Source organism: Coregonus lavaretus, assembly GCF_964263955.1.
Source record: "Coregonus lavaretus genome assembly, chromosome: 20".
NCBI classification, from domain to species: domain Eukaryota; kingdom Metazoa; phylum Chordata; class Actinopteri; order Salmoniformes; family Salmonidae; genus Coregonus; species Coregonus lavaretus.
Genome location: NC_140007.1, coordinates 33,017,906 through 33,033,567, shown reverse-complemented (window position 1 = coordinate 33,033,567; position 15,662 = coordinate 33,017,906). Strand labels below are relative to the sequence as shown.

General features: G+C 41.3%; 1 long non-coding RNA gene across 1 annotated transcript; it reads right to left on the bottom strand.

Moving 5' to 3' along the window:
• Nucleotides 1–13,231: 13,231 nt before the first annotated feature.
• LOC311147339 lies at nucleotides 13,232–15,662 on the bottom strand. Its single transcript, XR_014614782.1, has 3 exons — nucleotides 15,005–15,662; nucleotides 14,600–14,882; nucleotides 13,232–14,482 (listed from the first exon to the last, which is right to left on the bottom strand). It is a non-coding gene; the product is annotated as an uncharacterized lncRNA (long non-coding RNA).

Sequence of the window (15,662 nt, the reverse complement as noted above, 5' to 3'; positions counted from 1 at the left end):
ATCATGAGGAAGGAAAATTATGTGGATATATTGAAGCAACATCTCAAGACATCAGTCAAGAAGTTAAAGCTTGGACGGAAATGGGTCTTCCAAATGGACAATGACCCCAAGCATACTTCCAAAGTTGTGGCAAAAAGGCTTAAGGACAACAAAGTCAAGGTATTGGTGTGACCATCTCAAAGACCTGGCCTCAATCCTATAGAAAATGTGTGGGCAGAACTGAAAAAGCGTGTGCGAGCAAGGAGGCCTACAAACCTGACTCAGTTACACCAGCTCTGTCGGGAGGAATGGCCCAAAATTCACCCAACTTATTGTGGGAAGCTTGTGGAAGGCTACCAGAAACGTTTGACCCAAGTTAAACAATTTAAAGGCAATGCTACTAAATACTAATTGAGTGTATGTAAACTTCTGACCCACTGGGAATGTGATGAAAGAAAGAAAAGCTGAGATAAATAATTATTTCTACTATTATTCTGACATTTCACATTCTTAAAATAAAGTGGTGATCCTAACTGACCTAAGACAGGGAATTTTTACTAGGATTAAATGTCAGGAAATGTGAAAAACTGAGTTTAAATGTATTTGGCTAAGGTGTATGTAAACTTCCGACTTCAGCTGTATTGTCAGTGGTGTATTACTCCCTCTCAGGAAAATCTCTATGGGAAATATAGGTGTGCCATTATTCTTCACCATCTGTGTCCTGTGGAGGGAATAAAGGCCCCAAATGGATGGCCCCATTGTTCCCAGACCACATTTTAACAGCACAGTCTGCGATATTTCACTGCTATTCAATGGTCATGACAAACAGAGTGGCAGGGTCAGTCTGTTGAAATGGCAGACTGTGGCTTTGACGCTGGCCAGATCCATCAGTGTCCACACAGCTGAATGAGTGACAGGAGGGGAGGAGAGGGCCGGGCAGGGTGGAGAGGCGCAGTCAGTACTCCAAGTGAGTTCTCTCTCTCTATCTCTTTCTTTCTCTCTCTTGCACTTTCTCTCTCCTCCAGCAATTCAATCTGATATTAATCAATGCACAGGAGGAGAAATGATAGCTTTCTCATATTGCTAGCGCCCCTCACACACACATTATCGAACGTTTTTCCTCTATGAGCTCTTTTAATAACAAGGCCAATTTCATTTTCAGTTGATGCCGCCATCCATCTACACAACGTTTACACCTCCAAAAGAGGCAATTGAGTTCTATGTTTTACTGATGCAGCCATCGATGTTCGTGCCAAGTGGGTGTGTGATTAATTTATTCTTCTTTGACAGAATCTGTGAAGCTTACATAAATATAGCCTACGTGCCATGATCCATGTTGCATTTGGAACAGTAATAGAATGACATGTATTATTGTGTCCAAAAATGAAATTAGTGGGTTTGAGTTTCCCACCAGAATTACGTTGTCACTTATGTTCTTACACCGAGAGCCGTATTGAAAAGTAACACGTACAGAAACATCAGAAACAAACATATAACCCTAATAATACATCAAATAATAAGTGTGGTATCTGAAAATGTGACAAATATTAGAATAGAATGCTTTGCAAAAACAGGAGATTGGAGATGAAGATACTAAACTGCATTTTGGTCTTGAGACACACAACTTGGCACTAGCTCCTATCCACAACCTGGCACTAGCTCCTATCCACAACCTGGCACTAGCTCCTATCCACAACCTGGCACTAGCTCCTATCCACAACCTGGCACTAGCTCCTATCCACAACCTGGCACTAGCTCCTATCCACAACCTGGCACTAGCTCCTATCCACAACCAGGCACTAGCTCCTATCCACAACCTGGCACTAGCTCCTATCCACAACCTGGCACTAGCTCCTATCCACAACCTGGCACTAGCTCCTATCCACAACCTGGCACTAGCTCCTATCCACAACCTGGCACTAGCTCCTATCCACAACCTGGCACTAGCTCCTATCCACAACCAGGCACTAGCTCCTATCCACAACCTGGCACTAGCTCCTATCCACAACCTGGCACTAGCTCCTATCCACAACCTGGCACTAGCTCCTATCCACAACCTGGCACTAGCTCCTATCCACAACCTGGCACTAGCTCCTATCCTTCAAGCAGACACCATTTTCTCTCCCAAGTATGGTCAAATGCCAGAACAGGCTTTTTGTTCTGGCAATGACACCTTACCCTGCCTCCTGTAAGGTTACAGGACTTGTCTCGTGTTTTTTTAATCATCAAATCTGATAGGTACAGACCAGACCAACTGTCAACTTTTCAACTAACATACTAAAGTAGCCTTCCATTTACATACGTAATTTTTGTTTAGAGTATGAACAGTGTTGTTCTATGTATGATGCAGGGTACCTTCTCTGTCTTGTAATGACAGCATGGGTGGCAGAACTCCTTCTATAGTTCCTTACTCACCATGAGAGTTCATTTGCCCACATAGTTGTGATAAGCAGTGAAAAGCGAGACAGGCAGCGCTCACAGACACCCCTTTCTCACCTTTCTATAGCTTGTTTTGTCTCCGGATTACCTCCTGACTGCAGAGGCACAGGAATCTAAATTGGCTCTCAGTTAACCTTTCAGTCAAGGCACAGTGATTTCCTTTAAATCTAGACATGCTTTGTGCTGCTGGGGCCTGGCGTTCAGTCCCCTGCTCTATTAGGAGGTCTTATGGAGTGCTTTCTACGACTATTAACAATAGAAAGAGTTATTTGAATCGGTAATGCATGTTGTAAATAGTTAATTAAAAACACACCAATATATTTCAGTAAACAGACTTTTCAGAAGTGTGGCATTCCATCTCAAAGCTGCTCTGTGCTTTAACAGGTTTCTCATTGTTCTGGATCTAATCAAAGGATTGCTTTCTGGACCTTGGGGAGATGTGGAGAGGTGGAGAGGATGAAAGATGCTGAGGTGGATAGGCTTTGACCTGTGTCATAAGAGGAGAGAGGTTTTGACCTGTGTCAATAGAGGAGGGAGGTTTTGACCTGTGTTGAGTTCACAGTGTCACTGTCCTTTTTCAGGAGCACAAAGAACATCTCAAAGCACGCCTGAACTAATCAGCACCTCATAGCCAATTGGAATGTCCTCCTCTGTCAGTCTCTATAGAAACAGAACAGTGACGATGGCTGGGTAAAACAGCAGGTATTCTGAACACAGTACAAGCCCAGACTCATACAGTCACAGAGGCCAGGGCTCACTGGGATGAGAGGGGGAGGACTGGAGTGCTTAGCAATGTGCTCAGGTGCTGTGCAGAAACACGTAGAGCTATAAGCTCTTTCACAAATATAGGATAACTACTAATCTATGCACACATATTCACACAGTAGCCTTATTTCTGTCATATAGACCCACCTACTGTGTACACAACAAATTACAGTGGACTGGAAGCTAACTTTATGAAACAAAGAATGAGTAGAGTTCAAGTATTCAACAGAGATCAATTAGCTCATATGTTGTCATGTGTTTTCTCTTCTCTACATATTCGTAAGCTAAATGTGTCTTCAACTATGATTGCACTGACTGGTAGCTTCCATATAATCAGTAATTTAACATGATCTTTATGGTAGCTTCACTAATATTCTGATATCCTGTTAGCTTCCATATAATTAGTAATTTAATAGGATCTCTTTGGTAGCTTCACTTATATTCTGATATCCTGTTAGCTTCCATATAATTAGTAATTTAATAGGATCTCATTGGTAGCTTCACTAATATTCTGATATCCTGTTAGCTTCCATATCATTAGTAATTTAATAGGATCTCTTTGAAGCTTCACTAATATTCTAATATCCTGTAGCTTCCATATAATTAGTAATTTAATAGGATCTTTATGGTAGCTTCACTAATATTCTGATATCCTGGTAGCTTCCATATCATTTGTAATTTAATAGGATCTATTTGGTAGTTTCACTAACTCTGATATCCTGGTAGCTTCCATAGAATTAGTAATGTAATAGGATCTCTTTGGTAGCTTCACAAAAATGCTGATATCCTGGTAGCTTCCATATAATTAGTAATTTAATAGGATTTCTATGGTAGCTTCACTAATATTGTGATTAGGCCCAGAGTACCTGAGGGATCTGCTGTGATGCTATTCGTCCTCTGTTATTACTGAGTAGACAGATAAACACAGGTTTCTAACAGCCCCGCTGCCAGAAAACCCAATATGAGACTCACCAGACAGACACTCTATGAGAATCATGTTGGGATAAAAGTTGTATATCTTTTAGGATTCCATTCATGTGCTATTTTGAAAGTTTCTCAAAAGAACAGGGCATCAATGTCTATCTTGGTAACTACTCAAATCAAATCACAATTTATTTGTCACATGCTTCGTAAAAAACATTTGTAGACTAACAATGAAATGCTTACTTACCAATAATGCAGAGAGAGAAAAAAATGAAATAGTAAAAAACTGAAAAATATTAACATGGGGAATGAATAGAAATATAATAACACAAGGAATAAATACACATTGAGTAACGATAACTTGGTTATGTACATGGGGTAACAGTACCGAGTCGATGTGCAGGGGTACGAGGTAAATGAGGTAGATACAGTGCATTCGGAAAGTATTCAGACCCGTTGACTTTTTCCACATTTTGTTACGTTACAGCCTTACTCTAAAATAAATTACATTCTTTGTTCCCTCATCAAGCTACACACAATACCCCATAATGACAAAGCGAAGACAGGTTTTTTGAAGTTTTTGCAATTTTATACAAAATAAAAAACAGAAATACCTTATTTAAATAAGTATTCAGGCCCTTCGCTATGAGACTCGAAATAAAGCTAAGGTGCATCCTGTTTCCATTGATCATCTTTGAGATGTTTCTACAACTTGATTGTAGTCCACCTGTGGTCAATTCAATTGATTGGACTTGATTTGGAAAGGCACACACCTGTCTATATAATGTCCCACAGTTGACAATGCATGTCAGAGCAACAACCAAGCCATGAGGTCGAAGGAATTGTCCGTAGAGCTCCGAGACAGGATTGTGTTGAGGCACAGATCTGGGGAAGGGTACCAAAAAATTTCTGCAGCATTGAAGGTCCCCAAGAACACGGTGGCCTCCATCATTTTTAAATGGAAGAAGTTTGGAACCACCAAGTTTGGAACCACCAAGAAGTTTGGAACCACCAAGAGCTGGCCGCCCGGCCAAACTGAGTAATCGGGGGAGAAGGGCCTTGGTCAGGGAGGTAACCAAGAACCCGATGGTCACTCTGACAGAGCTCCAGAGTTCCTCTGTGGAGATGGGAAAACCTTCCAGAAGGACAACCACAGCCCGCTTGGAGTTTGCCAAAAGGCACCTAAAGGACTCTCAGACCATGTGAAACAAGATTCTCTGGTCTGATGAAACCAAGATTGAACTCTTTGGCCTGAATGCCAAGTGTCATGGATAGATAATAAACAGTAACAGCAGCAGCAAAAGGACAGAAAAAAAATATGAAAATGTATGTACTCACTACTGTAAGTTGCTCTGGATAACAGCATCTGCTAAATGACTAAAATGTCAAATATAAATGTAAAAGAGTTAGTACAAAAAGAGTAAACGCAGATATTCCACGTAACTATTGGTTAACTATTTAACTAACTATTTAGCAGACTAATAGCTTAGGGGTAGAAGCTGTTCATGGTCCTGTTGGTTCCAGACTTAGTACATCGGTACTGCTTGCTGTGCGGTAGCAGAGAGAACAGTCTATGACTCAACTCTGAATAATGTTCTTTGCAGTCATAGTCAATTTCCCATCAGTATGAGAAAAGGAAAGAGATAGGAAAGCAAAGCTCTAAATGTAAGACTACATAATGTGCAATACATAGATTGGGTATTTGCTAGAGCAAATTTGCAATTGGTTCGTGATGATGGTATATACTCCACAAAATATCAAATTGACCTTTTTGGATTAATGTCCCAACTTGGCAACAGCATCTAAAGAGGACTGATAACAAGATTACCTCACACACACACACACACACACGCACACGCACACACACACACACACACACACACACACACACACACACACACACACACACACACACACACACACACACACACACACACACACACACACACACACAAACAAACACACACACACACACACACACACACACACACACACACACACACACACACACACACACACACACACACACAGAGAGACACAGACACAGACACACAGACACAGACACACCTATTCACTGAGGGTGCACCTAATTTTCCTTGTGAGAGATAGCCTATTTGTATTCCAGCCGCCACATCTTGAAATCTGCATCCAAATGGGGAGTGAAATATTTATGCTGCAAAATGATGGCACTCTTCATTGTCAATTTACTTGGACATAAAAGTGCATTTGATGGCTGGTGCATTCCTGCTCAGGCGAGTCAGAACAGACTCACTCAATGAGGCATCAGATTCCCATCAGTAGATAGAGAGAGGGGGAGGAAGGAGAGCGAGGGGAGAATGAGGGGAGAGAGAAAGAGACAAAGAGGGGAGAGAGAGGAGGACAGGGAGAGAGAGGAGGACAGGGAGAGAGAGAGAGGGGGACAGAGGAGAGAGAGAGGGGGGGACAGAGGAGAGAGGGGAGAGAGAGGAGGACAGGGAGAGAGAGAGAGGAGGACAGAGGAGAGAGGGGAGGACAGGGAGAGAGAGAGAGGGAGACAGAGGAAAGAGGGGATAGAGCTGAAAGAGAACGGAGAGAGAGGGGGGAGAGAGGGGGCAAATGCAGCAGCAGGGGTCCAGGCTAAAGACAGTCTATGGACAGGGCAGAGCACCCATGAGCCCAGTAGTCTTGAAAACCCGACTCTAGGCAACAGTGATTAGGGTCTAGTTTCAATAACCTCTGCGATCTCCATCTTGCTAGCCACTATTTTGTATTTTACAGTTTTTTACAATCACTTTGGCACTAATTTTAGAACCTTGACGTCATTTTTCAAAACTCTAGACACAAAACTCAAAACGGTCATCACTTGTAACACAGGCTGTCCAATGTTCAAAACATTGCATTGTGCATTCATATCTTTAAAAAAATCTTGCACTTGCACAATCATTGGTTCAAAAAACAAAATTATTGTGAAATAGCAATGAAACGTTAATTTAGATCACCCACACACAAGCAACCGATAGTTTCACTGTGTCATTGTTCGTACAATCATTAAATATTGTAGTACAAAATAGGTGATACATGTTTCATTATGGTACTACATGTAAATACATCCCTGTAAAAGTACTGCAGTAGTAGAGAGAATACTACAGACACAGTGGAATCATTGAACAAAATCTGAAATATATTGATGAAAAACAATACAGTACTGTAAAACATCAAATGCAGTGTTCTTCAACTTGCTTGTACTGTAAAAAGAAAAGCATAGGAGTGATGTCTGTACTTCTACATTTGCATCAACTCTGTCTTGTGGATTTTTGGCCACAGGTTCTCATCTACATCACAATGGATGTTTTCATTAGCCAAACATCTTGAAAAAAACCTTCGGGCATGGCGAATCCAGGCCTGACACTGGTCTGCCGTGATGTCATTGCATGCGTCATCCATGGCCTGGAGAAGAGTGACTTGTTCATGAGGGCGCCTATCATAAACCTTCCATCTGCATGTGTAGAACAATTCCTCAATCGGGTTAAGGAAAGGAGAGTATGGTGGTAAATATAGGGTGGTAAATTGTGCATGGGCCTGAAACCATGCTTGCACCATATGAGCATGGTGGAACCTGACATTATCCCACACAATGACATAGGTCACGCCATCAGCTCTACAGACCTCATCGAGCTCATCAAGGAAGGTTACAAGGAGAGCTGCATTATATGATCCAATACGAGGTATGCGTCCCACCACACCATCTTCTGTTATAGCCGCACACATGGTAATGTTGGCCCCACGTTGTCCAGGTACTTGGATGGTTGCCCGCTGGCCAATGAAATTCCGACCTCTCCTCCTTGTCTTGGCCAGGTTAAAGCCTGCCTCATCCAAATATATGAATTTGTGATGGTTGTCATCAGCATCCAGCTCCATCACCCTCTAAAAATACATTTTGGAAAGAGATTTACTGATTACTGTACAATGTAGAATTACAGTATTAGGGAATTTTATTACAACAGCCATCTTGAAACTAAACATACCTGAACATACTCAGTCCTCATTTGCTTCACTCTGTCTGCATTTCTTTCAAAAGGCACACAGTATAGTTGTTTTAAAGACACCTGGTGCCTTTTCAGCATGCGTGCAATAGTCGGCAAACTTATGGATTCCACATTGTTAAACATGTCTTCATTGTCCAAGATATGCTGGCGAATTTCTGTAAGGCGAATATAATTTCTGGCCCGAACCAAATCGACCACAGCCTGCTCTTGTTGGTCAGTCAGAATTTTGCCTCTGCCTCCCCTATTTGGCCTAGTCTCAATTCTACAGGGAACATTATAGTAAGAAGAAACTTGGTCACATCACCTACTCTGTGATACACATTGGTATGCAGTCATTTGACAATTGAGAGTAGCATAATGTTTAGTGCATGCTGACGACTTACCGGTTCTCATTGCAGAAAGTTCTGATTATTGAGGCCACGGTTGACCTTCTGAGGTTTGGTTGTATCATTGTAGCCGCCTCAGTCATTGTCATGCCATGATTTATGACATGGTCTACAACTATTGCTCAGATTTCATTGGACACTCTTTGCTGTTGCTGCCGCTGTCTTGGTCCGTGGCCTTGTCCTCTACCACGTTGCCCCACGACCCCCTCTCAGAAGGGGTGCTTGTCCCCTGCCATTCCTTTGACCAACACGTCTTCCTCGCCCTCCTCCCACCACTGCTTGACCTCTATTGTGACCTGGATCACCTGCCGGCTCCATGTTACAATACGTATCGCTATGTTGTTGCAAGTGGATCCCAATCAATTCTTTATATACTCGTTCCACAATGTGAACTCATCAGTAACGGGTTGGCAGAATTGGACAAGCAATTACAAGGGCCTGCATCCATACAGTGCAGTACTGTCAATACTGTAAATAGTCTGAAAAGGTGGTACATGGGACCATAGAAACGGTGTCTGATAAAGAATGATGATGAAATATTACATCCATAAATAATGTAGTCTAATTGGTTCATGCTCCACGCTAATTGGTGACAATGAATCTCGTTATCTTGAAACTTTCATGATCTAAACATGGCATATTGTTTGTCTGTTTCCATACAACTATGCATTAAGAGTAATGCAACAGTTACTTATCATTTTGAGCAGTTGTATCAATTGATAGTTGGATAATTGTAATGAAATGAATAGACACTCATCTGAAATGTAATGTGTGAATTGCCTTTTGAAATAGTAGTACTTTGATGTTAAGTTGTGTCATATTGAACAGGTGATTTTTGTTAAATGAACAAATTATCTTAGTTTTATGTGTATTGTATCCAAGCAAAAGTATTGTATCCAAGCAAAAGAGTTTTGAAAAATGTGCATTTTGATCATTGGTTGTGAGTTTTGTGTCTAGAGTTTTGAAAAATTACGTTAAGGTTCTGAAATTAGTGCCAAAGTGATTGTAAAAAACTGTATTCATCCGGATAGGGTAGTGATGTATTCAGTGCCAAAAGAGTCCATCGTTGAAACCAGACCCTAGTCACTGTTGCATAGGGTCGAGTTTTCTAAACTATAACCCCAGCCCTAAAACAATCTAAACACCATTATGAACCCCAACCCTAAAGCTAAATATCAAATGCCCCCAAACCAAATTCCATGCTTAGACACTCTGTGATCTGACAAATTATTCCTGAGTGGACTTGTCTAATGATGATGAAGGTGTGGTTTTGGATTAGGTCTTCACTATTCAAGCCTGTTGTAATGAAAGACTTAGAAGATTCAGATAGAGATACCATGTATTGTCCTTTCATAAAAATAAAAATAAACATTTTGGGCATGGCTCCTTTAACCCTTGAACTGGCACACCAAGAATATTAGAAAAAGATTTGTTCTGCAAAATATGTAGAACAGTAAGCAGGGTCCCCTGTAGCTCAGTTGGTAGAGCATGGCGCTTGCAACGTCAGGGTTGTGGGTTCGTTTTCCACGGGAGCCAGTATGGAAATGTATGCTCTGGATAAGAGCGTCTGCTAAATGACTAAAATGTAAATGTATTTGGTTTGGAGGCAATTAGCTTTAGGCTTGGGGTTTATAATGGTGTTTAGATTGTTGGGAGAGTTGTCTCAGTATGGGCCATAATGAATAATTGTTGTTTGCATGACTTAAACTTTGATAGAGAACGCATCGCAAACACCTCAACCAGCCAGTTGAGTTGCCCAAATAGAGTAAACTAATTTTGTATTGTAATTTGCATAGACTTTCAAACAAACTTGTAATTTTCCATTTTATACACAATTAGTACAGAAATGTGTGGTAAAATGAGGCTTGGTTTTGCTCACGTTCACTTCCTGGTTTTCAACCATCTTTGAATGTGTGTTTAAAAAATATAGAGTCCGATAATGATCATTTTAATAAAAGGCATTGGCTGAGATTATAAAATATGCCAAACAATATGCATATGTTTCATTTAATTTAAAATTGGTTGTCAAACGTATCTCAATCGCCCGGTTGAGCTGCCTGTTAAAGGGTTAGCAGAATATCCTCATCTAATAAAACTGCAGTACATCACTCTATTCAATTGGTATGCATTCTTAATACAAAGTATCTAAAAGATCTAGACACTACTTTTTACACAGTGCACTTTTACATATCAGTGTGTGGCTTCAGAGTGATAGAGAGAATTTACATAAGCCATTCTCTGTACTCACTGCCTGAAGGGCTCTGCTCACATTCCTTCCTGACTGTAGCATGTTCAGACACAGCCTTTACTTTGGCATGGCAGCGCTGAAGTCCACCATCTCTTTCTCTTTCTTTCTCTCTTATTCTCACAAACACACACACATCTCTCTCTCTGTCTCTCTCTTCATCTCTCTCTCTCTCACTCTCTGTGGGTCTGTGGGTCAGTGCTCTCCCTAAAACAACTGAATAACAAACACCTTCCTTCCAGGCCTTCAAGGAATCTTGCTTGTTATTTGAAGAGAAATTAGCCACCCAAACACTGAACACTGTTGCTAAGACACACCGTGTTCTATTGACCAACACATCAACTAGTTCTGAATCATTACTATACAGCAACAACGTGTCCTCCTCATCACCCCTCACCAGGCGCTGCTATCAATGGCTGTGTTCCCTTGTCACTGACCTTGCTGTTCTATGAAAATTGATCTTCATCCCTAAACTCTGTCAAGCTTCCTCTGGACAAGTAAACAACTCCCCATATAAAACAGATTTTCTCTGGAAACATTGATGGATGTAGGAGTTTATAGAGAGGGTGGTGCTATGTGATCAACATTCTATTTGGTCTATTCTGTGGTACTCCAAAACAAAGGTTGCTTAAAGGACAAAGAGCTGATGACACCTTGGGTTTAACTTCTGACCCTTATATAGCGTCAGTCTGTGGTAGGATGTTGACCTAAGCATGGAGTAATGTCCATCTATTGTTATTAGCCTCACAACTCACAAACCAATGGGATCGTTTAAACAGCCATAGGAGGACTGTGGAATTGCCAAGCCATCTCAATCTAAACACTAACCTTCTACTTTAGGTGACTATGCAGCACAACTTAATGTGTGATGTCACAAGCTGCATTATCAGCCATTGGGTTGATCTGAAAGCAGGATTTGAACTTTTACTCATATTTTTCTAGCTTATCCATGATATGCACATCATGAAAATGTCAAGTCCTTTGGCCCGAATTGCACGTTTCATCTACTATATGTTATGCAACCCTTCTTTTCAAAATGCTCTACAAAGCTGTTCCTGCTATAGGCAACACTGTTCTGCTGACATTTATGAGTATGTAAATTCCTTAGACTCCACAGCTATCTACCCTTAGCATACCTCCACCCCCTATCCCCTTATATGGTAACACCTGAGCTATTTTATCTAATTTGATCTGGGACGACTCCCCAAAGTTACAGAATCATCACTGAGGTCATCTAGAGATGTGGAAAACAAAGGCCCAACCTCAGTGTCTGTCCACTGACCAATGCCTTGCTTCTCTACAGCATGTAGTTCTGTTCTGTTGTGCTGTGAACTATTTGTTCCTGAGGTTTTTCAGGGTAATCTCGAGGAGCAAGAAGTGACAGGTGAAAAACGAGCATATAAAAGCTCTCCGATTAGAGATAACTCTAATTTTAAATGACTAAAATGTAAAATGTAAATGTAAATGTAAAAAGCGAGAGTTATCTCTAATCGGAGAGCTTTTACATGCTTGTTTTTCACCTGTCACTTCTCGCTCCTCGAGATTACCCTGAAAAAGCCCCAGTATGCATCCCAAATGGCACCCTATTTCCTATATAGTGCACTACTTTTGACCAGGATCCATAGGGCTCTGGTCAAATATAGTGCATTATTTAGGGAATAGGGTGCCATTTGGGATGCAATCCCAGTCTCTGTCCCTGTCCAGGCCTATCAGGCCCACACACCACCCCAGAGTAAAACACAGTGTGTCTGTCTGAGGAGCACAACAACAGCCCATAACTCAAAGATATTGGTGTTCTTGTCAATAAAATCACATAAAAAGAAAATTGGTCTCAAATGAATGTGCTCTCTCAAGATAAATATATTGTCAACTGAGGCTCGGTGCATATAGAATTCAGGAATGTCTTAGAACTGTCCCCCTCCTCCTCCATCGCTCCCTCCTCTCTCTTCCATCCCCCTGTTTTCCCCCTGTTCCCACCATTGTCTAGGGGTGGAATTCCTTTCAGGGAGCCACAGCCCTTTAAGAGTGAGGGATGTTGTCGGGTGTCGCCCCTTTTCACTAAGGTTGAGAGGAGGAGCTAGAGCTATACCTGCAGCTACAGAACTGCAAAGTTTGCTGGCAATGTTACCAAGAAGTTGCCAGAATGTTCTATATTCCTATCAAGTTACTTGCTGCCAAAATTGAAAAGTCATTAAACTGGACATTATAATAAACCAAAGGCTGCACGAAAAATAACTCTGTTGTTGAATTAGTATGTTAATATCCCATTTATATGTGGATTATAGTAATTCTAGGGGATAAATGCCGCTAAGCGTTTGAACAGTCATGGTTGTCGCTAATTACGACGATACAAATTATTCCTTTTCACAAACCCTATGCAATTATCTCTCCAATTTTGCTATGAGAAATCATACGGGTGCAGAGAAGCTGTGGATTACAACACAAATTAACCAGTTTACAGTTTTTTTCAATTGTTTAAGCACAATTTTGAAAACAGGGCCCGGTTTGTCAAAACACTACACACAATTAGCACAACCCTACACCAAAGTAGCACAACACTTCAGATCATTTGCAAAATGGAACACTTTTGTCAAAACTATACACGACTTCATAAAAACAATATTTTGTTACCATATGAAACACACGCATTTCATATGACTTCAATCTTTTTGAACCAGTTACACACTGCTGTTGCTAACCTAAAACACTTTTAGCAAGTCTAATTCTCAGTGATTAGAGTACTGTAAATGAAGTACACAGAGAAAGTGCAACTATACAAACACTACACAAGACCAATGCTGCAGACTGAGGAAAATATCATTTATTTCTCTCCATATACCCAAATCAGTCAACATGTCAGCATGGAGAATCACAACAAAACATGCCCCAGTTTTCATGCTACTACAGTAGTGTGCATAACACTGTTAGCTCAGCAAACAACAGACAAACGTAAAATACTGTATCCAGTACAGGTTACAATTACAGTAAATATCAACAACAACAAACATAAAAAAAAATCTGAAAAAAACGGACAATATTGTACAGAAAATACTACAGTAAACATACTATACATTATCTCTTCGCCTAGCTGGATCTGGCCAGATAATTTCATCAACATCACAAGCAATATCCTCATTAGCAAGACAACGTGGGAAGAACCGTCTTGAATGTCGACACCATCCTTGCACAGCTGCGGCGTCGACTTGGTCACAGGCGTCCTCCATGGCGCCTGTGACCAAGAGGGGTACCTGAGCCTGGGGCTGGAGATCGTAAACCTTCCACCGCCATGCAGAGAAAAACTATTCGATGGAGTTTAGAAACTGAGAGTATGGTGGAAGGTATAGTACTGTCAACTGTGGATGGTGTTGAAACCAGTTCTGGACCAAAGCAGAGCGGTGGAATGACACATTGTCCCAGATGACAGTGTATTGCATCTGGTGCATTTCATTACATGCTGTGACGATGTGGTGCAATCGGTCCAAAAATGCGAGAATGTGAGGTGTGTTGTAAGGCATTTTGGCATGACGGAGGAGAACCCCATGCTGTGAAATGGCAGCGCAAAGGGTGATGTTACCCCCACGTTGCCCTGGGACATTGATTATAGCCCTGTGGCCAATGATATTTCTGCCTCTCCTTCTTGCTTTTGTGAGGTTGAACCCTGCCTCATCAATATATATGAATTCATGCAGGATTTCCTTAGCATCCATCTGCAAAACTCTCTGAAATACAGTGAAAGACATGATTGTGTAGTTCAGGATAGGTCTAGTATACAGTCAATGTAAAAAAGTCATGTGTGCAGTATGCAACATCACAGTGATAAAGTGAACAATACAAACCTCCACATACTCATGCCGCAGCCGTTTGACCCTCTCTGAATTCCGCTCAAAAGGCACTCGATAAAGTTGTTTCATTTGAAGCTGATGTCTTTTCAGGATGCGTGCCAGTGTTGACTGAGAGACCTGATGGACATTATTGAAAATGGCATGGTCACCGATAATGTTGGCTTGTAGTTCTCTGAGCCTGATAGCATTATTGGCCAAAACCATGTTTATTATCTCTCTCTCTTGTTCTTGCGTGAATATGGGCCCCCTTCCTCCTTGTCGTTCCCGACCCTCAATCCTATGTAGAGAATAATACATGTAACTTACTGTACAATGTCACAGGAAGGGGTATCACAAGTGCTGATATGGTGCATACAATAAGCGGCTGATTACTGTAACTGTAGACAGATCTTCTTTTACCTGTTTTCCTGTCGAAAAGTCCTTATGACAGATGCCACTGTATATCTGCTAAGATTTGGCTGAACTCTCAGTCCAGCCTCCCTCAGCGTCAATCCGTGGTTCACAACATGGTCCACTAGTGTTGCACGAATGTCATTTGATAAGTTTGGTCCTCTTCTTCTTTGTGCACGTTCTCCTCCTGCTTCAGGTCTTCCTCGACCTCTGGCTCTGCCTCTGCCTCTTCCTCTACCTCCTTCTCCTCCTCTGTGTACTCCTCCTCTCACCCTCACTCTTCTTCTGACTCCTTCCATTTAGGTTGAAGTCAGGTGAACCTACGTGCTGCATTTTTATAGTGCTTAAACCTGATTGGTGTGTCTACAATTTAGCAATCATTTGTTTGTGCACCTGATAGCTGTGTTTAACAGATTGGCTCATAGGTGTGGTAATTTGACAGTCAGTGCTTTGGAATTGCAAGGAAGTGACATCATGATATACTTCTGTGTCTGATGTATACAAGTGTGTTTAGTGTTTTGCAAATCACTGTGTGTAATGTTTTGCAAATAGTGTGAAGCTGACAATGTGCTTACAGTTGTGCAAATCTAGCCTTGTGTTTTGCTCCTTGAGTGTAAGGTTTTGCTAATTGTGGGAAAAGTTTAATTTTAGTGTGTAAGCAATCGTA